This window comes from Hevea brasiliensis, chromosome 1 (assembly GCF_030052815.1).
Source record: "Hevea brasiliensis isolate MT/VB/25A 57/8 chromosome 1, ASM3005281v1, whole genome shotgun sequence".
NCBI lineage: Eukaryota > Viridiplantae > Streptophyta > Magnoliopsida > Malpighiales > Euphorbiaceae > Hevea > Hevea brasiliensis.
This window is the reverse complement of record NC_079493.1, coordinates 98,338,729-98,364,412: the sequence shown is the minus strand read 5'-3', so window position 1 is coordinate 98,364,412 and position 25,684 is coordinate 98,338,729. Positions and strand designations below refer to the sequence as shown.

Below are 25,684 nucleotides of genomic sequence, written 5' to 3'. Positions count from 1 at the left end.
TCCAACTGCTCAATCAGCCGAATCATCTTGTGGACATGATCCCCAACATTACATCCCTCGGACATCCTCATGCGGAGCAATTTGCCTAGATATCTCATACCTAGCATTCCCTCTTGTGCTCACCATACAACTCTTGTAGGTGAAGGAGGATCTCACTTGCACTCTGCAAGTTTTCATCTTTATACGTAACTCATTACTCATGGAAGCAAACATGTAACACTTAGCTCTCATATCATGCTCCTTCCACTTGTCCAAAGTTTCATGTTCCTCTTAAGTGGCCTCTGGAGGTAAGGGACCAGGAACATTTGAATGTAGAACATATCCTATATGTTCAAGGTTCAAGACAAGTTTTAAATTTCTTAGCCAATCGCAGCATTAGGTCCTATCAACCTATTGCGATCAAGTATGCTTGCAAGGATATTGGATGGTGGTAGTTGTTACGTGCTCATTATTATCGAGAAAATTAATTGCGAAATAACCAGATTAATTAGTAAATGTATCATGTAATTAACCAAATATGATTATGGTCTTTTAATCAAATTGGTCCTCCCACTAACTTAACGAATCCTACACTTCCAGTAGAAAGCGAAATCCTAGTTGGGATGATTTTCTAGTGGGTGATGAATTCTTTCATGTGAGAGTTTCCTTTTTACCTAGCCCCTGCCAAAAAAATCGGGTACATCCATTATTGACTTATCTTGCATTAGTAGTTGATCACATTGAGAGAGATAATTATGCAAATAATTTTAATGTCCTCAGTACATCAATATTGGCCACCAATATTGAATTCCTCTCTAATGCTCTGCTCTCTTCCCTCTTCTTCTCTTAAATTAATATTACATACAATCCTTGCATAGCAAGGCGCGAATTTACAAGAAAATAAATAAAAATTACAAAAAAAAAATATTACAAACTTAAATACATACTTAAAATAAATTAAAATAAATTAATTAATAATAAATCCAATCACATTGGTCTTTTATAGTCCATGATCATCCATCAATCAATTTTAAAAATCAATTTAAATATGATTCAAACAACTTTAAAAATTCATATTTGAATCACATTCAAACAACTTTTAAAATTAGATTTGAATCACATTCAAACAATTTTTAAAATTCTGATTTGAATCATAATTTAATTGTGTGATTAAAAAAACTAATTAAACACTTTAATTAGTCAAAGAATAGGCCTTAGATCATACAACAATTGCAGAATTAAAAGCCAAACCTTGAACCACCCATGGAACCATTGTTGCCGCCACCAATGGTGGCTTCACCATGTGTGCCGCCACACCTCTTGATCCAACCAGCAATGAATCAATCATCTCATGATCAAATCACACAATTAAATCATATAATCAACAATCTAAATGGCAAATATAGTGGCTCTGATACCAATTGAAGGAACGGAAGCGTGAAAAATACAAGTTTATACCATTGAATTCAAAAATTTTCACCTAGGGTCACATGCATCATGCAAGATTTATTTTTATCTATTTGATTTCAATGATAAACAACATATTAAAACTCTTTTAATATGTTTTTGGATCTGTATTTGCCATTTAAGATTTTAAAATTAATCAGATTAATTTTAGAACCCTAGATTAAATCAAGAACGATTACACTAACCTCTTGATGCACTGCAGCGTGTCTGCGCCTTTGAGATTCGTCTTCAGGACACCAAATGTTGTCCCTCTAGCTTGTCCATACCAAGAACACCTATGGCAGCCCTTGAACAGCCTCTAAATCTTTTTCTATTAAATAGAAAATCAAGTTCTGCCTTTTAAGAGATTAGAGATGTAAACAGGACACTAGAAACAATTTCTAGTGTTCTTAATTCAAGAGATTGATGGCTAATCTCTTTGAATTGATGAGAGATGAAGAGAAATAGCTGGAGAGGCTCAAAGTGGCGTGACATATGAGAGGAGAGGCTGCTGGTTATTTTTTCTTTTCATAACCACACTTAAATAGCTAGGTTAACACATTAAACCCTAGCCACATGTCACCTTTTGATTAGCTCTAGGTTTAAGTGACCCAATCACATTGTGCCAAGTGTCAAACCTATATTTAATCTTGATTTTAATCATCTTACATGATTAAAAAACATTTGGCAAGCTTATGTGTAATCCCATGTATCACCATCTCATGGTGCCACGTGTCACACTATGAAATGACCAAAATGCCCCTGTGTCTTAATTTTGAGTTCTTAACCCAAAATAATTATTTTCTTCTTCTAATTAATTTATATCAAATATAAATTAATTAATTAATCTCTATTAATTAATTTCTCATCAATTAAATTCATATTTAAACACTTTAAATATAAATTTAATTTATACTACACATCCAATAATCTAGATTTGGTTTCAAGTCATGCTAGGGACTTTGCAATTTAATTGCAAACCAGACCTATTTAATTAATCAATTAAACTCTTTAATTAATTAATTAAATCATATTTAAATAGGTGATAACTTGTGTATGTGTGTGACTTACTAGGCTCATCACTAATTGGCAATGAGACATGATATCAACTCTTAATATCATCAGAACTCTTTCTTACCATAAATGATTTCTCTAAATCATTTTATGAACCTCATAGACCATGGTTAACACCTAGCATAGCATGCCATGGCCACCCAATTAGTAATAAGATTTACCTTAAATGAACCTATAATTATATGTTACCATGCACTAGATGAAGGAACGGAAGCGTGAAAAACACAAGATTATACCATTGAATTCAAAAATTTTCACCTAGGGTCACATGCACCATGCAAGATTTATTTTTATCTATTTAATTTCAATGATAAACAACATATTAAAACTCTTTTAATATGTTTTTGGATCTGTATTTGCCATTTAAGATTTTAAAATTAATCAGATTAATTTTAGAACCCTAGATTAAATCAAGAACGATTACACTAACCTCTTGATGTGCTGCAGCGTGTCTACGCCTTTGAGATTCGTCTTCAGGACACCAGATGTTGTCCCTCTAGCTTGTCCACACCAAGAACACCTATGGCAGCCCTTGAATAGCTTCTAAAGCTTTTTCTATTAATTAGAAAATCAAGTTCTGCCTTTTAAGAGATTAAAGATGTAAACAGGACACTAGAAACAATTTCTAGTGTTCTTAATTCAAGAGATTGATGGCTAATCTCTTTGAATTGATGAGAGATGAAGAGAAATAGCTGGAGAGGCTCAAAGTGGCGTGACATATGAGAGGAGAGGCTGCTGGTTGTGTTTTCTTTTCATAACCCCACTTAAATAGCTAGGTTAACACATTAAACCCTAGCCACATGTCACCTTTTGATTAGCTCTAGGTTTAAGTGACCCAATCACATTGTGCCAAGTGTCAAACCTATATTTAATCTTGATTTTAATCATCTTACATGATTAAAAAAAACATTTGGCAAGCTTATGTGTTATGCCATGTGTCACCATCTCATGGTGCCACGTGTCACACTGCAAAATGACCAAAATGCCCCTGTGTCTTAATTTTGAGTTCTTAACCCAAAATAATTATTTTCTTCTTCTAATTAATTTATATCAAATATAAATTAATTAATTAATCTCTATTAATTAATTTCTCATCAATTAAATTCATATTTAAACACTTTAAATATAAATTTAATTTATACTACACATCCAATAATCTAGATTTGGTTTCAAGTCATGCTAGGGACTTTGCAATCTAATTGCAAACCAAACCTATTTAATTAATCAATTAAACTCTTTAATTAATTAATTAAATCATATTGAAATAGGTGATAACTTGTGTATGTGTGTGACTTACTAGGCTCATCACTAATTGGCAATGAGACATGATATCAACTCTTAATATCATCAGAACTCTTTCTTACCATAAATGATTTCTCTAAATCATTTTATGAACCTCATAGACCATGGTTAACACCTAGCATAGCATGCCATGGCCACCCAATTAGTAATAAGGTTTACCTTAAGTGAACCTATAATCATATGTTACCATGCACTAGAATCTCTCTGTTACAAAATCCCAACTCAAGCTGGAGTCATGGTTTATGTCAAACTCCATTTGCTATGAATATTATGTTCTCTTTTAATTCCAGTTCTTGATTAAAAGATTTTTCTCATCAGAAACTCTTTTCTGAATAAATCTATCTGTCCTGGCCAGGAACTTGAAACATCAAGAACAATTAAATGAACATAGGATTTTATCTCTATTTACTTAGAGGAACAGATTCCATCTTGATCAACACCTACCTCCATATATAACTAGCAGGAGCCAACACATGCCCATATACCCATACAAAGTACAAGTATGAAAGCAGTATCAAACTCAAACTACCTATATACAAGATAACTGTGCTATCTCAGGTCTAAAGATTATATGCACTGATATGATTTATGACAAAACATTGACAAGAGTAAACTCCATGTGCTTGTCATAAGTGTCACTGGTTCGGCCTACTTATCATTTATAAGTGCCTATCATGTTTGTTATATGGCATGAGACTCACCATTCCATCTTATTTATATCTCATATAAATAACTTGGGAACAAACATGAATACAATCTTTCTGGATAAGTCATGTCCTTATTATGAAGTATCCTCGATTGTGAACCTATTTATGATACTTTGTGCTAGAAATATTGTCACTCATATTCTTAACAACTTAAGAATAATATTTCTAACAAAATATCAATGGACCTTTTCTATTACACATAAATATATTATGTAAACGGAAAAGTGGAAATGCCTTTTATTAATAAAATATATACAAGATACATACTAAATGATATGCTCTAGGGCATACTACTAACACTAGAATCTCTCTGTTACAAAATCCCAACTCAAGCTAGAGTCATGGTTTATGTCAAACTCCATTTGCTATGAATATTATGTTCTCTTTTAATTCCAGTTCTTGATTAAAAAGATTTTCTCATCAGAAACTCTTTTCTGAATAAATCTATCTGTCCTGGCTAGGAACTTGAAACATCAAGAACAATTAAATGAACATAGGATTTTATCTCTATTTACTTAGAGGAATAGATTCCATCTTGATCAACACCTACCTCCATATATAACTAGTAGGAGCCAACAGATGCCCATATACCCATACACAGTACAAGTATGAAAGCAGTATCAAACTCAAACTACCTATATACAAGATAACTGTGCTATCTTAGGTCTAAAGATTATATGCACTGATATGATTTATGACAAAACATTGACAAGAGTAAACTCCATGTGCTTGTCATAAGTGTCACTAGTTCGGCCTACAGATCATTTATAAGTGCCTATCATGTTTGTCATATGGCATGAGACTCACCATTCCATCTTATTTATATCTCATATAAATAACTTGGGAACAAACATGAATACAATCTTTCTGGATAAGTCATGTCCTTATTATGAAGTATCCTCGATTGTGAACCTATTTATGATACTTTGTGCTAGAAATATTGTCACTCATATTCTTAACAACTTAAGAATAATATTTCTAACAAAATATCAATGGACCTTTTCTATTACACATAAATATATTATGTAAACGGAAAAGTGGAAATGCCTTTTATTAATAAAATATATACAAGATACATACTAAATGATATGCTATAGGGCATACTACTAACAAGTAATTCCTTTTTTCTGGAGTTAGGAGAGTAGCACTTGCAATTGTTATTATGAATAAATATTGAGTTTTATTTATTGGATTTGAGTTTATTTCTTTGATTCAATTTTTTATGGTCTTAATGCATGATATGTGTTAGTACGCACTTAGCATTGATTGCAGATATTAATTGAAGGACTGAAAGGTAAAGATTAATATTAGAAAATTGAGATCTTGAACCTAGGAAATCTGACCTAGAGATAGGCTAATACCTTTGTGAAATTCCAAAATTAATCATAAATCTTAAAGGGTTTTAATTAATTTGATCACCACAAAAGTAGGGTTTAGGTTAATTAAAATACACCTTAAGTGCCTTGAGAGAGGAATTAAGATATCCTAGGATTAATTTCTATCAAAGCAATTACTCTTAATCCGATTAATAGACAAGATTAAAATCCATAGTAAGGTTGCAGTGTGAAATCTTAATTTTGGAATTGCTTTTATAAATAGTTTAATTCAAAAATTTACTTTTAGCATCTAAAATAGGTTTAACTCATTCTCCATCTATATTCGGTAGCTTAAACAATCAAAATTGTCGTGTAGCCTGGTACTTGCTAATTAAATTCCTTGTGAGAATGATACTTCACTCATCACTTTATTACTTGTTAGCGATCCATGCACTTGCGGTGGTTGAAAAATCGATAAACAAGTTTTTGGCGCCATTGCTGGGGAATTTTAATTTTAGTAATATTAGGTGATAAGTAATTTAGCTGATTTAGGTAATTTCATTTATTGTTCAATTTTTTTTAAATTGTTTTATTCTCTTATTCTTTCTCAGGTGATTAGTTTGTTACATGACCAGAACAAGACCAGAGGAAGAAGTCTTTGATTTGGATTTAGAGATAGATAGAACTCTAAAAACTATCAGGAGGGAGAGGAAACGTGAAGGACAAGATCAAAGGAATCCAGAAATTCCAAATATGGCCAACAATAACAATAACAAGCCGAGACTCTTGAAGGACTACGGAGGTCCCTCCATACAAGGATTCCAACCTAATGTTACAAGACCCACAGTGGATGCTAACAATTTTGAATTAAAATCGGCATGGCTCCAGATGATCCAACAAACCCAATTTGGGGGTTCACCAACAGAAGATCTGCACTATCACCTCCAGTGCTTTCTTATCCTTTGTGACACATTAAAGATAAATGGGGTCTCTGATCAAGCCATAAGACTCATACCATTTCCATTTTCCCTTCGAGATAGAGCAAGGAAGTGGTTACTTTCTCAACTAGCTGGAACATTCACCACATGGGAGGACCTCTCACAAGCTTTTCTAGCAAAGTACTTCCCACCTGCAAAGACTACAAAGTTGAGAGTTGAACTCAACACCTTTAGGCAAAAGGAAGATGAACCACTCTATGATGCATGGGAGAGATATAAGGACCCACAGAGAGAATGGCCACACCATGGCATAAAAGATTGGCTCTTGGTTCATAACTTTTATAATGAGCTACTGCCCTCTACAAGGGGCAGAGTAGATTTAGCAGCATAAGGTGACTTGATAGAGAAAACAATGGATCAAGCACTTGAACATCTGGAGAGGGTCGCATATCACAAATATGAGTGGTCGAATGAAAGGGGAAATACAAGGAGCACAGCAGGAATCCTAGAAGTGGATGGCCTAAGCATAATAAATGCTCAATTTGATAATGAGGCATGATGAAATGTAGGCCAATGCTATAGGAATGAACAGTCAACATGATGACAGCTATGAAGGAGGATACATGAGTTCAAAATACAACCGCTTCAATAAACTCCCCACAGAACATATGAACTATGTGAATAATGGAGGGAACTTCAACCAGAGACAGCCCCACATATTCAAATACAAATAACCCTGGATGGAGGAACCACCCAAATTTCTCATGGTCAAATTCTCAGAATTAGCCAATAAACAAACAGCAAGGGTACAGACCACCTGCACCTCCTGGATTTCAGAACAAGGGACAAAACTCTACACAACCACTGCCACTCCCTCAGAACCAGCAGCATGAATCAAGGTTAACTATGGAATCCATGATGGAAAGCTTCCTAGCAAACCAGCAGCAGCAAAATGAAATGATCAAACAGCTAGCTTCCAGAATGGACCAACTCGCCACCCACAACAAGATGCTTGAAAATAAAATTGCTCAGCAAGCAACCTCTTCAAGCAAAGCCGCTGGTAAACTGCCTAGTCAACCAGAGATGAACCCAAAGGAGCATTGTAAGCAGTTACATTGAGAAATGAAAGAACTTTAGAATAGTCAAAGGAAGTGCCAACAGAGGAAACCTCTGAAAAATCTAAAAGCCAAGCAGAGAAGAAAGAGGAAAAAGCCAAGAAGGATCAAGAGGAGGAAATAAGGAAGAAAAAGAAGCTACTAGAGTCATATCAACCTCCTCTAACTTTTCCTCAGAGATTCCAAAAAGCCAAATTGGATAAGCAATTTGGGAAGTTTTTAGAAGTTTTATAGAAACTTTATATCAACATCCCCTTCACTGAAGTACTCTCTCAGATGCCATCCTACACCAAATTCCTTAAGGAAATTCTGTCAAAGAAAAGAGGGCTAAAAGACTATGAAATTGTTGCTCTAATAGAGGAATATAGCGCCATACTGCAAAAAAAAACTGCCTCCAAAGCTGAAAGATCTAGGAAGCTTCTCCATACTTTGTCTCATTGGCGACAAGAAAACAGACAAGGCCTTCTGCGATCTTGGGGCAAGTGTGAGTTTAATACCTCTATCAAAATGCCAAAAGCTGGAAGTCAGAGAACTGAAACCCATAATTATTTTATTGCAATTGGCTGACGAGTCCATTAAATATCATGTAGGAATACTTGAGAGCATTCCTATTAAGGTAGCTAAATTCTTCATTCCAGTTGATTTTGTTGTCCTTGAAAAGGAAGAGGATTTTCAAATCCCCATCATCTTGGAAAGATCTTTCTTGGCAACCACCGGAGCAATCATAGACGTAAAAAATGGGTGACTGACTCTCAAGGTAGGGGATGAAGAAGTGGAATTCAACTTGTTTGACACAATGAAGCACAAATTCAAACCTGATGAATGCCTTAGAGTTAACATAGTTGACAAGCAAGTAAGGGAGGAATTTCATAAGGCCTATCCCGAAGATCCTCTTGAAACATGCATTGTGCATAACCTCACAACAAAATGATGAGAACACAGAAATAACAACATGTGCACAACATTTAGTAGCTCATCCACTCCTACCATTGGCTCAAGCTTTCAAGATAGAAGGGCTAAAGGAGGAACAAACCAAAAACAATTCAGAGAAAAATTCTGAGCAGGTAAAACTCAAACGTCTTCCCTTTGCGCTAAGGTACACATTCCTGGACTCAAATTCTAAGTATCCTGTTATTATTAATGCTAGTCTATCTGAAATAGAAGAGGAAAAATTGCCAAGAGTGCTTAGGACACATAGCAAGAGCATAGGGTATAAAATAGAAGACCTGAAAGGGATTCATCCTTCCATTTGCATGCATAGGATACCTATGAAAGAAAACAGTAAACCCACTATTGAACATCAAAGAAGACTTAACCCAAACATGAAAGAAGTAGTGAAAAAGGAAAATTTGAAACTATTAGATGCAGGTATTATATACCCGATCTCTGATAGCAAATGGGTTAGTCTAGTGCATGTAGTGCCTAAGAAAGGTAGAACAACTGTCATTCAAAATGCAAACAATGGACTAATCCCTACTAGGGTAATTACTGGTTAGCGCATGTGCATAGATTATAGGAAATTGAATAGTGCCACCAGAAAGGACCATTTTCCTCTTCCTTTCATAGACTAAATGCTAGAAAGATTAGTAAAACATTCCTACTTCTGCTATTTAGATGGGTATTCGGGATTTTTTTTCAAATTCCTATTCACCCAGAAGATCAAAAAAAGATCGCATTCACATGCCGTTATAGAACATTTGCATATAGAAGAATGCCCTTTGGTCTTTGTAATGCCCTTGCTACTTTCCAAAGATGCATGATGGCTATTTTTTCTGATTATATTGAAAAAATCATGGAAGTTTTTATAGATGATTTTTCTGTATATGGCACCACTTTTGATGATTGCTTAGCTAACCTATCCAAAGTGTTGCAAAGATGTGAAGAATCAAACCTAGTCCTGAATTGGGAAAAATGCCACTTCATTATAAGAGAAGGCATAGTTCTTGGTCATTTAATATCAGAAAGAGGGATTGAAATTGACAAGGAGAAGGTTGAAATCATTAAAAAGATGCCACCACCAACATCAGTCAAAGGAGTGCAAAGCTTTTTGGGACATGCAGGCTTCTACAGAAGATTCATCAAAGATTTTTCCAAAATAGCTAAACCATTGACAAATTTATTAAGTCAAGATGTTCTCTTTGATTTTGATGAAAATTACCTTATTTCTTTTAACAGGATAAAGGAAGCCTTAATTTTAGCACCCATTATGCAACCACCTGATTGGGAGCTACCATTTGAAATCATGTGCGATGCTAGTGATTATGCTGTGGGAGCAGTACTTGGACAAAGGAAAGATAAAAAGCTCCATGCCATCTATTACACCAGTAAGACACTTGATGATGCATAAATCAATTATGCTACCACAGAAAAGGAATTCCTAGCACTAATATTTGCAATTGACAAATTCAGATTCTACTTAATCGAGTTAAAAGTCATTGTATTCATAGATTATGTTGTTATCCGGTACCTTTTAAACAAGAAGGAGGCGAAACCAAGGCTGATTCGATGAATTTTACTCCTGTAAGAATTTGACCTTGAAATCAAGGACAAAAAGGGATCCGAAAATGTAGTAGCTGACCATCTCTCCATACTGAAACTGGAATACATAGGAGACATCGAGGATTTGCCAATTGATGATCCATTTCCCGATGAGAAATTATTAGCTTTATCCCTAGTTCCTTGGTATGCTAATTTTGTGAATTTTCTTGTGTGCAGGGTCTTACCACCTAACATGACTTATCAGCAAAAGAAGAAATTTCTACATGATGTGCGATACTATACATGGGAGGAATCTTTGCTTTACACGAGATGCAATGACGAGCTGATAAGACGATGCATACCAGAAGAGGATATAGAGAGTATTCTCTAGCATTGCCATTCATCTCCATAAGGGGGACACTTTGGCACCATAAAAACAGTAGCTAAAATTTTGCAAGTAGGATTTTACTAGCCTAACCTGTTTAAGGATGTGAGATCCTTCGTGCTAGCTTGTGATCAATGCCAAAGAACAGGTAACATGTCCTGAAGGAATAAAATGCCATTACATGGTATACTTGAGGAAGAAATATTTGATGTGTGGGGGATAAACTTCATGGGCCCATTCCCCTCTTCTTTTGGAAACAAGTATATTTTGGTTGGTGTTGATTACATGTCAAAATGGGTAGAAGCAGTAGCCACACCAACCAATGATGCCAGAGTGGTCACAAGGTTCCTTAAGAAGAACATTTTCACAAGATTTGGTACACCATGAGCGATAATCAGAGATAGAAGAAGTCACTTCTATAATCAACAATTTGAAACACTATTGAAAAAGTATGGAGTGACTCACAAGGTGGCCACACCTTATCATCCTCAAACCAGTAGTCAAGCAGAAATTTCAAACAGGGAGCTAAAACGAATCCTAGAGAAAACAGTAAACCACTCAAGGAAGGATTGGTCTGTGAAGTTAGATGATGCATTGTGGGCATACCACACTGCATATAAAAATCCAATTGGAACGATACCATTTCAGTTAATTTATGGGAAATCATGCCACCTCCCTGTCGAACTTGAACACAAAGCCTACTGGGTGATTTAGACCCTGAATTTTGACCTTAAGGCTACTGGTGAAAAAAGACTGCTACAGCTGAATGAGTTGGAAAAAATCTGATAGGATGCATATAAGAATGCCAAAATCTTCAAAGAAAAGACCAAAAGATGGCATGACAGACGCATAGCAAGAAAAGAACCTTGTCCTACTCTTCAACTCCATACTAAAACTTTTTCCAGGGAAGCTGAAATCAAGATGGTCATGTCCATTTAAGGTTATGCAAATCTTCCCACATGGAGCTATGGAAATCTAGAGTGAAACCTTAGGAGCATTCAAAGTGAATGGGCAAAGGCTAAAACCATATTTTCAAGGAAAACCCATAGAGGAGGGAACCAACTGTACCTTCAGCAACCCTCCAGATAGACCATGATAGAACGAAGGCAGTGTTGAGCTAATGATTATAAACAAGCGCTCTTTGTGAGGTAACCCAAAATTTCTATTTTAATTTCTATTTTTACTTTATTTTATAATTTCCTTTATTTCAACTCTTATTTGTGTTTTGTGTTTGTTTATGCTTTATTTTGTAGGCACCCCAAGTCTCAAATCTGTAAGAAGCAAGAACTGATAGCAATAAAAGAGAGGAGACATCAAGTCTAAATTGCACAAGAGGATACCATACAAAATCAGGAAAGTAGCTATGATGCTAACGTTTTCATTCATTTTATGCATAGTGGTAAGCATTCATTTTTCATACGGGGAGGATTGGAGAGTCAAAAAATTACACGGGTCTTGTATTAGTTTTACACACCCCGTGTAACCTTCTGGGATCCAAGAAAAACCCCTGCACATGCCCCATAAACTTACACGGGTTGACCCCGTGTAACATTACACGGGTTGTGCTTTGATTATAGAAAGAGAAACTTTAAATTTGAAAGAAACAAAAAGTTACACGAGTCCCAAAACAAAAGTACATGACCCATGTAATTCACCTAACATTGCCATCCTCATATAGAAAGTTACACGGGTCCCTAGGTAAAGTTACATGGGCCGTGTAACTTGAAAGAAAAAGAAAAATCTCGGACAGAAAGTTACACGGGTCTCCAGGTCGGGACCCATGTAGTGATACACAACCCGTGTATCATGTGACACCCTTTACTCGTCTACAGTGTAGTCGAGCAAGATATGCTACACAGTATACCAGAACACCCTATTTTAATTCAATCATTTTTTTTTCCTAATTTATTTTTTTCATAGTTATGAAGTACAATTTATGAAATATAATTCATTTAAGTCATTTATTGAAATTAAAATTTATTTGAGGTTCCGAAAATTTTATAGAAAATCCGGCAGAGAACCAGCTAAAAATGGAGAAAACAATTCTTCGGAACCTGTGAAAAACACTTCCAATAATCATTTCCAATCATTCTCAAACTCCAATAACCATCAACATGGTCTCAATATTAGCAATCATTCAAGTTCTCAACATTAATCCACAATTTCATTCAAATTCAAAATCAACTAAAATTTTATGAAGATATTCTCAAATTATATTAATTAACGAAATTCTTCAAAATATGCACATCAACATATAATTACATAAATTTACTATTTACATGAGTTCATAATTTACAAATCACAAGCTACTACCTATTACAAAATGCAAAAACATAATTTCAAAAGGGACCTAAAGGTCCTACCACTGATGCACTGTAGATGAGAGGTGACTCTGACTCTAGGCAGATCTGTGACCTCACCCAGTTTGTGGACTGCTGAGCTCTCTGTATATCTCTCCAGAACCTACGTGTGGCAAAAAGAGATGCGCAAAGCAATAATACTTAGTGGTGCCAATAATAAAATAAAAAGACTAATAAAAAAAATAAATATGCAGTGAGTGTATTGTGTCTCATGCAGTCAAATTTTTTATAATTATTGGCAGTCTTATTTATTTGGTACTTGTTATATTCATTATTTCATTAAATTTATCAACTTTTATTTTTGGTTGCCCAAGTAACCTATACTGGATGACTTGACTAGATAAATGGGTAAACTGGCACTGGGTATCAAGTACCTCAGGCCGTCACACCATCGGTCACATATGTGTCTCCCGGTGTACAACAAAACAGCTAATAAGCTGTAATAACATTAGGCACAAGGCCAAGTCTCAACAAAATGTCAGAATGGCTAAAAGCCATGAAATCACAGAATGGCATAATGCCATGTGTAGTACTACTAACTGAACCCTTTTGGCATGCCAACCTATCCAAACCAATCTTACTAGGTGTACTAGGGCATGTTACACTTTTAAACTTTACAATTCTTGAAATTTAAGTTTAGGTGTTACTATTCATTTTATTAGTCAACTAAAATGTTGACTTTTGCATAGACAATAGGTACATTGGTTCTAATACTCCCAACATACCACATTTTGCATTCTAAAATTATTGGTATTGGTTGCCAATACCATTTCTAAGCTTAATGTTAGTTCTTCAAAATTTTCAGATTTCAAGCCTTGTGTTTACTATTCCATTGGTCATTTTTACAGTGGCAGTTTGGCAAAGTTGTCTTCATGAAAGTTGTTCCTTATTTTGTCTAGTTACATTTCCTTTTTTGAATCACTCCATTTGGAGTTTTGTAGCTCAAGTTATGGCCTGAAAACCATAACTGGCCGGATTGGACAGAATCCAAAATTCTGGGCAAAACTGGTTCTGCCAGATTTGGTAACCTAAGTTTGGTTGGCCATTTGACTAAGTTATGGTCAGAATTTGGATTTGTGTTCTTCAGAAACGTTGTAGGTATATGTCTCAGCTTTCTTCTGGTAAAATTTCAGGTCAATTGAACTTTTTTACACTGAGTTATGACCAAATAAATAGATACTATTCATTTGGTCATTTTGCCCAGGCAGAATGTAAGTCACTCGGATTAGGGCAATTTTTAGGTCAACTTGGTTTGGTTTTCTGGGTAGGGTTTCTTCACCAAAGTTGTGCCATTATATGTCTAGTTTCATGTCCAATTTTCCTTGCACCAATTAAACCTCTACAACTCCATTTATAGCTACACAAACCTACTAGACTCATGCTCAGTCCTGCAGGTCAGCCAAGGCAGCTCACCCATACACAATTGCCAAGCCTCAACTCACTTCATTTCCTCATCATACACATTAAAATGGTCACTAATTGACCATTACAAGGTTAATGAACCATCACATGAGCAAACCCTAAAATTGTTCAAGTGTCCAATTTTTTTCATGTTCATACATGCACAAATCTTGCATTTCACCTACTTAACTATGTTCAATCACCCATCCACTATCAAAGGCTGCTCATAACTATTTTGCTATCAAGAAATATCATCAAACCCTAGCTGCTAAAATTTGTAAGGTGCACATACACACATTTTTGTGTTATTTTCTTATAATTCCTACAAAATTCATGCCATTGAACATGAATTAAAGCAAAATGAACAAGATTTGGACACTAACCTTCAATGGAGTAGAATTTCAAGCTACCCAAACTTCCTTTTTTCTTCCTCTTTTGGCTGCCTAGAGGTTTTTCAAATTGCTAGGTTAATTTTTTGTGAAGCTAGATTAGGGTTTCAAGTGAAATTTGGTGAGCTAATGAAGCTTTGGGGTGTTTTAATAGAGGTTTGGGTGGGAGGAGAGGGAAATGGCTATTTGGAGAAGGAGATGGCTGCTGACTTTGTTTTAATTTTTTTTTTTTTTTGTATTCTTTTCCCTTTTTATTAGTTAATTTAAATGTTAGTTAAATGTGATTGGGGGAATTTGCTAATGACATCATAATGATGTCATAAATGGGCCTTTTATCTCACTTCCTATTCTTTTCTTCTCTACTTATTTTTAATTTAATTTTTAGCAATATTTATTTACATTTTGTGTCATAATAATTATTTACTTAACTGGACAAGTAGGCCAAAAATCACCTCTGAAGGCGAAATGACCAAAATGCCCTTCATTTGGCTTAACAGGCCAAAATTGTCTGTACTAATTGAAAAATTTTTCTAAGCATTTTCTTGGCATTCTATGAAGGAACGGAAGCGTGAAAAACACAAGATTATACCATTGAATTCAAAAATTTTCACCTAGGGTCACATGCACCATGCAAGATTTATTTTTATCTATTTGATTTCAATGATAAACAACATATTAAAACTCTTTTAATATGTTTTTTGGATCTGTATTTGCCATTTAAGATTTTAAAATTAATCAGATTAATTTTAGAACCCTAGATTAAATCAAGAACGATTACACTAACCTCTTGATGCACTGCAGTGTGTCTACGCCTTTGAGATTCGTCTTCAGGACACCAAATGTTGTCCCTCTAGCTTGTCCACACCAAGAACACCTATGGCAGCCCTTGAACAGCCTCTAAATCTTTTTCTATTAAATAGAAAATCAAGTTCTGCCTTTTAAGAGATTAGAGATGTAAATAGGACACTAGAAACAATTTCTAGTGTTCTTAATTCAAGAGATTGATGGCTAATCTCTTTGAATTGATGAGAGATGAAGAGAAATAGCTGGAGAGGCTCAAAGTGGCGTGACAAATGAGAGGAGAGGCTGCTAGTTCTTAATTCTTTTCATAACCACACTTAAATAGCTAGGTTAACACATTAAACCCTAGCCACATGTCACCTTTTGATTAGCTCTAGGTTTAAGTGACCCAATCACATTGTGCCAAGTGTCAAACCTATATTTAATCTTAATTTTAATCATCTTACATGATTAAAAAAACATTTGGCAAGCTTATGTGTAATCCCATGTGTCACCATCTCATGGTGCCACATGTCACACTGTGAAATGACCAAAATGCCCCTGTGTCTTAATTTTGAGTTCTTAACCCAAAATAATTATTTTCTTCTTCTAATTAATTTATATCAAATATAAATTAATTAATTAATCTCTATTAATTAATTTCTCATCAATTAAATTCATATTTAAACACTTTAAATATAAATTTAATTTATACTACACATCCAATAATCTAGATTTGGTTTCAAGTCATGCTAGGGACTTTGCAATTTAATTGCAAACCAAACCTATTTAATTAATCAATTAAACTCTTTAATTAATTAATTAAATCATATTTAAATAGGTGATAACTTGTGTATGTGTGTGACTTACTAGGCTCATCACTAATTGGCAATGAGACATGATATCAACTCTTAATATCATTAGAACTCTTTCTTACCAAAAATGATTTCTCTAAATCATTTTATGAACCTCATAGACCATGGTTAACACCTAGCATAGCATGCCATGGCTACCCAATTAGTAATAAGGTTTACCTTAAATGAACCTATAATCATATGTTACCATGCACTAGAATCTCTCTGTTACAAAAATCCCAACTCAAGCTGGAGTCATGGTTTATGTCAAACTCCATTTGCTATGAATATTATGTTCTCTTTTAATTCCAGTTCTTGATTAAAAGATTTTTCTCATCAGAAACTCTTTTCTGAATAAATCTATCTGTCCTGGCCAGGAACTTGAAACATCAAGAACAATTAAATGAATATAGGATTTTATCTCTATTTACTTAGAGGAACAGATTCCATCTTGATCAACACCTACCTCCATATATAACTAGTAGGAGCCAACACATGCCCATATACCCATACACAGTACAAGTATGAAAGTAGTATCAAACTCAAACTACCTATATAAAATATAACTGTGCTATATCATGTCTAAAGATTATATGCACTGATATGATTTATGACAAAACATTGACAAGAGTAAACTCCATGTGCTTGTCATAAGTGTCACTGGTTCGGCCTACTTATCATTTATAAGTGCCTATCATATTTGTTATATGGCATGAGACTCACCATTCCATCTTATTTATATCTCATATAAATAACTTGGGAACAAACATGAATACAATCTTTCTGGATAAGTCATGTCCTTATTATGAAGTATCCTCGATTGTGAACCTATTTATGATACTTTGTGCTAGAAATATTGTCACTCATATTTTTAACAACTTAAGAATAATATTTCTAACAAAATATCAATGGACCTTTTCTATTACACATAAATATATTATGTAAACGGAAAAGTGGAAATGCCATTTATTAATAAAATATGTACAAGATACATACTAAATGATATGCTCTAGGGCATACTACTAACATTCTAATGCCATAGAAACCTCAATGACTCTTCTCTGGTGTTCCAAAAATTATTTTATAAATTTTTCCCTGGGTCTAAGGCTCCTAGTTGCGAGAACCGCAACTTCCCACTGGGTAACCCATTGCTAGGGCATTGGCTAATTTAACTTGGTTGTATTTCATTTCTAAAATTTTTCCTAAATTTTTCTTGTTAATATTTGAGTTAATTATGGTTCCTCACTTTAGTTTAAATATTTTTCCGAACGTTCTAGCTATCCGAACCAACACTAGTCATCGGAACAGTAGAATGTACAGAGTTGCTACAGGGAGGGTGTTACATATCATGTCGCAGATGTGACTCCTAGGGCGCGAAGCGCACAAAATGAAGGGTCACAATGACCCTTTAAATTCATCCCACTCCCTTAAACTCTCTCACAATCAAAAACCCTTCCTCTCCAAGCCTCCTCCCCTATAAAAATCCCTCAAATCTTCTTCTTCCCTCACAAATCCTAGCCTCTCATTCTTCAAAAACCATCAATGGCACCTGCAAAAAAACCAGCCCAACGAATGGGCTCTTCCTCAAGGTAAGGAAGCGACTCCACACCTTCTCCTCCTCAGCCATTGCCCTAACGCCCGAGAACTAGGCAAACCCAGCCACGAGCTGCACCATAACCACCCTAACTACAACCATATCAACCTGAACCACAACCATAAGCTGAACCACGACCACCACAATCTGAGTTTTCCATCGCCTAGCCATTCAGAGATAATACCCACAGAGACTTGTGTGCCTAGCTCAACAACAGGAGGATTATCTCCACCAAATATATGGACTTCAGGCTGTTGGAGCAAATCAGCCTTGGAGAGGAGATCGATGGGCTGCTAGATAGCATTGGGTGGACTAGATTCACCCAACTTCAATTTCTAGCCTACCATGACACCACCTTAGAGTTCCTAGGGAGTTTCAATGCCACTCTATGGCTTACAGATTGGGAAGATAGGGGACGGATCAAGTTCAGGCTCCTTGGCATTGACCGCATAATGAACATGGACGAGTTCAACGCAATGTTTGGCTTTGATAGCACCGGATTCTAATAAATTCCATACAACTGAATGATTTATAATAGTATGGACTTCTAGCGCTCCATCGCACTAAACACCAAAGTTTACAACTCTAGCAAATCTAAATCCACCAGTCTCACCTTGAGATACATGCACCAACTCTTCGCACACACAAAAATGGGCTGAAGGGACAGCCTAGGTGTAGTGAATGCCAACAAACTCTTTTTCTTGTGGTGTATGGTCACTGGACAGTACTGCAGCACTGGTTTTTTCCTCTGCAACTACCTTCGCTACCTATGTTACTAGCCTATAGGGCAATTAGTGCTTGGTGGCCGCATCACAGCCCTCGCACTGCACTTCAACTTCGTCCCGGGGCATAACAAGCTACACTCCATTGTTGGTATAACCAGAATCAACCAAACCATATGCATATCCATGGGGATATGTAAGAAGATTGGGAACATCTGCTTCCTAGTCGATGCCGAAGGCAATGTCATCCCCAGAAGAGGAGAAGCACAACCAGAGCTTGGTGAACCATCAGAGCCACAAGAGGAAGCCCAAGAGCCACCCCACCATGATTCTCCAGCCTGAGTGCCTCCCTGCACTCTACCTCCGATAGACGCCATCCTTGCCTACCTTCAAAGAATGGAGACTACCATCAACAACAGATGCACACGATCAAGGATAGTCTCTAGGAGGCCCACAATAAACTAGACATGATCATGGAGAGACTTGATGGTGAGGGACCATCGTCACCATCAGAGACTTTTTAGAGCTAGGACTTTAGGATAAGATTTTTCATGTAAAAATTTATATGCTCTAATTATAGGGGTGGAAGCATGGATTTAGGACATTTAAAACATTGAAATTTCAAAACTAATTCTAGGGTTTCATGCATCATACATGTGTATTATGGTCCTAATCAATTTTCAATGCCCCAATTGCATACTAAATCACATGATAGCATACTTTAAACTTTCATTTGCCATTTAAGATTGCGAATTAACATTTAATTCTAATTAACCCTAACAAAAAGAGGGTTTTTTGGTTACTAACCTCTTGAAGCACAATTGATGGAACCCACTTGCTTTTGATGCTTCTAAGACCCCAAATAAAGGCCCTATAGCTTTTCCACCATAAACACACATCAATGATAGCAATGGCAGCCCTAAGTTTGCTTCCCAAGCCTTTTCAACCACTTGAAGTTTGGGGTATATGCTTGAGTGGGGTTGTATGAATGTATAGTGGTCTAGAAACACTTTCTAGCTATTTTAATTCAAAGAAGATTAAGGATTTCTTCTTTAAATCAAGATGAGAAATGAAGAGGAAGGGGAGAGAGAGTTACTGTCCATTCTTGAAGAAGAAGAAGAGAATTGCTTTCTCTTTCTTTTTTTTCCCTTTATATAGTAAGTTAAAGTTTACTTACCCTTGCCACATGTCACCATAAGATCTTATCTTACTTTTTGGTTGACTTAATCCTATGGAGCCAAGTGTCTAGCCCCCTTTAAATCATGTAAAGTGGTCTTCCATCATAAGAAGACAACTGGCAAGATTATATGGTGCCATGTGTTAACATCTCATAGTACCACGTGTCACCATATGATTTAATCTTACTTTTTTTTTTAATTTGAGTTCTCAACTCAAAAATAATAATTTTTCCTCTTCAAATTAATTTATATCAAATATAAACTAATTGATTAATTAATCTCCATTAATTAATTTCTCACAATTAAATTCATATTTAAATAATTTAAATATAAATTTAATTTATGTTGTACATCCAATAACCTAGATTTGGTTTCAAGTCATGCTAGGGATCTTGCAATCTAATTGCAAACTAAATCTATTTAATTATTAATTAAACTCTTTAATTAATCAATTAAATCACATTTTACTTGGTGATTAACTTGTGTAGATGTGTGACTTACTAGGCTAATTACTTATTGGCAATTATAAATGATATTATCCCATAATATCATTAGAAGTATTTCTTATTTTAAATGATTTCTCTAAATCATTTCAGGCACATCATAGACCATGGTTGACACCTAGCATAGCATACCATGGCCATCCAATTAGTAATAAGGAATACCTTAAATGAACCTTTAATCATATGTTACCATGCACTAGAATCTCTCCATTACAAAATTCCAATTCTAGCTAGAGTCATGGTAATGTCAAACTCCATTTGCTATGAATATCATGTTCTCCTTTAATTCCAATTCTAGATTAATTAGATTTTTCTTATCAAAAACTCTTTTTTGACTAAATCAATCTATCCTGGCCAGAAACTTAAATCATCAAGAATAATTAAATGAACATAGGATCTCATCCCTATCTACTTAGGCTAACGAATTCCATCTTGATCAACACCTATCTCCATATATAACTAATAGGAGCCAACACATGCCCGTATACCCATACACAGTACGAGTATGAAAGCAGTATCAAACTCAAACCACCTATATACAAGATAACTGTGTTATCTCAGGTTTAAAGATTATATGCACTAATATGATATATGACAATGCATTGACAAGAGTAAACTCTATGTGCTTGTCATAAGCGTCACTAGTTCGGCCTATTTATCATGTATAAGTGCCTATCATGTTTGTTTTGTGGTATGAGACTCACCACTCCATCTTATTTATATCTCATATAAATACCTTGGGACCAAACATGATTATAATCTTTCTGGAAAAGTCATGTCCTTTTTGAAGTATCATCGATTATGAATCAATTTATGATACTTTGTTCTAAAAATACTGTCACTCATATTCTTAATAACTCAAGAATAGAATTTCTAAAAAAATATCAATGGACCTTTTCAATTACACATAAATATATTATGTAAATGGAAAAGAGAAATTGCCTTTTATTAAATAAAATATGTAGAAGATACATACAAAATGATATGCTTTAGGGCATACTACTAACACTAATCCTACTCAGTGCTCATAGGTCTCTATTCCTTGTTTTTTATCCAAACTTTAAATTTCTTAATAACATAATATGTTTTTTCTGATAATTCTGTGTGCTATGATTTAATTTTGCATATTGTGCTTGACATTGAGGACAATGCCACATTCGAGTTTGGGGGTACTGATGCATTTCATGCATTGCATTGCTTAATTATATCCATACCATATTTATGTATCAAAAATCCATGAAATTTTACAAATTTTAAATTTTTGAACTGGCTTTTAACTTAGAACTATAACCTCAAAATTCAATGAGCTAATAATTGGACTCCACGGCATGAGGAATGAATGTACCTAGATAGGCAAAAAGGATTTAATCTTTATCTGAAAAACAACTTAATCACCTTGGCATGAAATTGTAGTAATAATAGAATTTTTATTTGGTAAATTAAAATTAACTTTGTTTTTAATTTAACTGACTTTTGCATGTAATTAATTTAAATAAATATTTTATAAATTAAAATTAATCATGTTTGTAAATTAAACTAACATTGGCATGTAAAATAAATTTAATTTAATACTTGGTAATTGTAAAATAAATTTGCATGTTAGAAATCTTTATTAGGTTGTGATTGCTTAGGCCTTATGTGATATTAGAATAAATTACACATGTACATAATTAACTTTGCTCAATTATCCTTAGGGTAACATGGTGAAAATTAATTACTTAGGTTAAATAGAAACGTAGGGTTATTTGAAATTGAATTTTTTTGTAAATTAAATTCTCAATAATAAATTAATTTTAGTCATTTGGTAAATATCATTTAAATAATTAGCAACCCCATAGATAGGAATTACTTGTGCATGAAAATTATGTGTAAACAACAACCCTTTTGTGAATTACTTTTGTGTGTAGGATTAGAATTGTATTTTTAAGGATAAAGTTTAATAAAAGAATAATAAACAAGACCTTTAGAAACATTAGTAGAGGACTAGCACTCGAATTAATGAGGTTAGACCAGGCGTAAGGGGTGCCTAACACCTGCCCCTTACGTACCCACTATCTCGAACCTAGACATTGGGCTATGGTAATGACGGTTGTGAAAACTTTGCAAGGAGTAAGTTGCCATCCATGACTCTCGAAAGAAATACTGAATATGTCCCGGTTATTAGCCGAGTGGCGACTCCTGTCTATCTATGCCTTCATGGCATAAATCCTTAATACTGTGGTAGTGTTATAGGAAGACGGTACTTACCAGTGGTTTGAGTCTATTAGGATTGTATGAAGTGCATGTCTAGGACATGTTGTCTAAGGAGGTGGTACTTAAGTGAGACCATTGTGACTCCACCATCTTTCCTGGGCATTACTTGGTGTTTTTTATATAATTCTAATGGATGATATTTCGTCTCATGCCTTACCGCCTCTACACCTGCAGCGTATGGAGACCATGCTCAATAACAGCCTCCAGGAAGCCCATAACAAGCTGGATATGATATTGGAGAGGCTCGATAAAGATGGACCATCGTTACCATCAGAGATCTTTTAGAGCTAGGACTATAGTATAGATTCTTTATTATATAATTTCATATACCTTAGTCCTAAACTGCTCTCTTAAGTCTGCTTTACTTGCTTTTTGTTCAAACTTTCAAATTCTTAACACATAATATGCTTTCTCATAATTTTTGTGCTATCTTTTAATTTTGTATATTGTGTTGACATTGAGAACAATGTCTAATTTGAGTTTGGGGGTACAAGGTCTTTCCATGCATTGCATATCATTACATTGCTCAAAGTTATCTATATTATACTTGTGTATCAAAATTCTAAAAAAATTTTGCAAATTTTGAACCTTGAGTTTCTGAAACTTAGAACTATAACTAAAAATTCTAGTGAGCTAATAATTAGACCCCACGGGATAGAGGAATGAACGTATATGGATAGGCAAAAAGGACTTTAATTTGTTTTCTATGAAAAACCTAATCACCTTAATGGAGCTAGACTAATTAAACCCCTTCATAGCTATTAATTTGTCATATTATACTTGTAAAGTTAGGAGAAAATTTTTTAAATATAGGCAAAAAAAAAAAAATTTTTGCCTCAATAGCTCTAGAACATGTCTCTTAGACCTATCGAGGAAAAATTTTAGCATATGCTTGATGAAGAGATGATTAAGGCATTCTTTGATATAGCCTCATTAAGCCTTAATCACCCTAGTCACAATATATCGCTTGCAACCAATTTGAGCCTATACTTTTACCTGTATGATTTTCCTTGTTTACCCATAAATATTTACCTAGCCCCAAACCTAAACTTGTCACACCCTACCCCTCCGTAAAGCATAACATGATCCCATATTATACTTAATGAATTACCAAGTTCGTCTACTGATAACCCATTAAATACACTATAAGGGATTTTAAAACTTTTCTTACTTCTTTTTATAGTGGTGAGCACTATTGACAGGTGTTAAAAATTTTCTTTTACTAAAGTGAAACCAAATAACACATTTGAAGAATTAATAATTTCTGTAAAAATTTTAGCAGAGTGCCATATGTATTTTGAATAAAACAGTTCTTCAAAAACCTGTAAAAAGCACTTCCAATATATTTCTCAATCCCAAACTCCAATAAATTTGTTCAACACAATAAATTTCTCAACATTATCAAATTTCCAGTGTTTCCAAAAACTGAGATAAGATAATATATCACAATATTTTTGCAAGCCAAAATAATTTACAATTTTAGTTTACAACTGCTCAAGACCAAGTACAATATATACATACAGTGCACATACATTACAACAAAAACCATACAATACGGTATACTCGATATACCCGCCGAAATCTCAAAATGTGGTACAAGTAGCCTACTCTGCTGCTCTGTCCGTCTGTCTACCTGTGACAGCAATGAAAAAGCTATCGCTGAGTAAAATTTACTCAGTAGTGAACAATAACAATTTGAAATGCGATATATAAAACTTTTATTGACAATTTACAAATCAAATAATTCACAATTCCATTTCACAATTTACAAAGTTCATATAACACAAATTTGATTAAACAATTGAATAACACAGTTTTGCCAATCAATAACACAATTTGATCAAATAACTGAATAACACAGTTTTGCCAATCAATAACACAATTTGATCAAATAACTGAATAACACAGTTTTACCAATCAATAATACCATTTAGGCCATGACACAAATTTTTTGCACATGCCGTGTTGTACACCACGACAAGACACTCTCACCCCAATAATCGAAATCAATGAGGGAGGAAGCTAGCTAGATAATGAGTACTCATCCACACTCACCTTAGACTGGCAAGTCAAGGAGGGAGGAGCATAATCACACTTCACCCCAGACTGATAAGTCAAAGAGGGAGGAATATAATCGCTCTTCACCCCAGACTGATAAGTCAAAGAGGGAGGAATATAATCACACTTCACCCCAGACTGATAAGTTAAAGAGGGAGAAATATAATCACACTTCACCCCATAAATGGAGGAGCATAGTAACATTGTCATGCCAAGTGTGAATCAAAACAATTTCAAATCACAAGATTTCATACAAACCACAAATCACATTTTATCTCAAAATTTCCTTTTATAAAGTAGCCAACACAATATTTTTCAAATAATATTCCCAAAGCCAAAACAATAAAAAATTACTCATAATACATGTTCAAATAAATTTTTAAGTAGAAAATGAGAAATCAAAATTATTGTGTACAAACACAGTTTAAAATAATAACATACAAATAGTCATAATTTATTTTAATTGAAAAATTCAAAAGAAATAACTTTTGTGCACAAACCTCTGATATATGCCTCTTGGCCCTGACTCAGTGTTCCTTATGCTTCTCAATATCCTTTTCAACTGAAACACACAATTTAAAGTGTTTCAGTACTCAATGAATTTGTTACTAACAATAAAATCCAATATTTAAATTTTCTTGATACTATTCCCTTCAATTCATTTCATTAGTCAACCTATAATGTTGACCCTTGATGCACTCTAAGTGAGTCAATTCTAATGTTATCAATATGTCACATTTTATAACCCTTTTAGTGTTGGTACATGTTACCAAATTCATTTTCAAGTATATTGCATTTTATTGCAATTTGCCGGATTTCGGTATACCAATTTGATCTAGCCGGATGACCTAG

General features: G+C 34.5%; 1 non-coding gene across 1 annotated transcript; it reads right to left on the bottom strand.

The window, feature by feature from the left end:
• Positions 1 to 6,967: 6,967 nt before the first annotated feature.
• On the bottom strand, positions 6,968 to 7,074 carry LOC131169828 (small nucleolar RNA R71). The gene has a single exon (XR_009140757.1). It is a non-coding gene; the product is annotated as a small nucleolar RNA R71 (small nucleolar RNA).
• Between the last annotated feature and the right edge of the window lie 18,610 nt (positions 7,075 to 25,684).